We start from the raw sequence: 736 nt of genomic DNA, 5'->3' as shown, positions 1-736 counted from the left end.
AACTTCTCAGGGTTCCCCTAGTTCTCTCCATGTTCCTAATCTAGATATATATAAAAGACTAGCCATTTTCCTGACAACTCACCTTCTACCTATTTGGGCCTTTCAAGGTCATTTGCATATGTGGGCTGATTGGATGCTAAATGCTGCAAGGCTGGAAGTGACAGGGAAAGGCTCCAACAACACACTGCAGATGAAAGGAATGCTGAGCTTCAGCATCTGCATAATTGTTGTCATGCTATGACACTACAGTAAAGAGATGCTGAATCTCTCTGTATGCATGCTGTCCATAATGCACAGGCACAAAACATGACTCCTGGACAAAAGGCACATCCCATCAAATGAAAGGCACACAGACAACTCATTAACAGACAACAAGAGACGGCAGAGCTAACTGCTCAAAGACATCAAAACAGCAATAATAGAGATGTTCATAGAATCATAGAGTCGGAAGGGGCCATACAGACCATCTAGCCCAACCCCCTGCCCAGTGCAGGACCAGCCTAAAGCATCTCTGACAAATATTCATCCAGCTTCTTCTTGGAAGCTGTCAGTGAAGGGGAGCTAACCACCTCTCTAGGCAGCTGATTCCACCTCTGAACCACTCTGACCATGAAAAAGTTTTTTCTAATATCCAGCCGATACTTTTCTGCATGTAATTTAAACCCGTTGTTTCAGGTCCTATCCTCTGCTGCCGACTGGAACAGCTCCTTGCCCTCCTCCAAATGACAGCCTTTCA

This window comes from Gekko japonicus, unplaced genomic scaffold (genome assembly GCF_001447785.1).
Source record: "Gekko japonicus isolate JY-2015 unplaced genomic scaffold, Gekko_japonicus_V1.1 scaffold376, whole genome shotgun sequence".
Lineage (NCBI taxonomy): Eukaryota > Metazoa > Chordata > Lepidosauria > Squamata > Gekkonidae > Gekko > Gekko japonicus.
The sequence above is the reverse complement of the archived record's forward strand: the minus strand, read 5'-3'. Positions refer to the sequence as shown.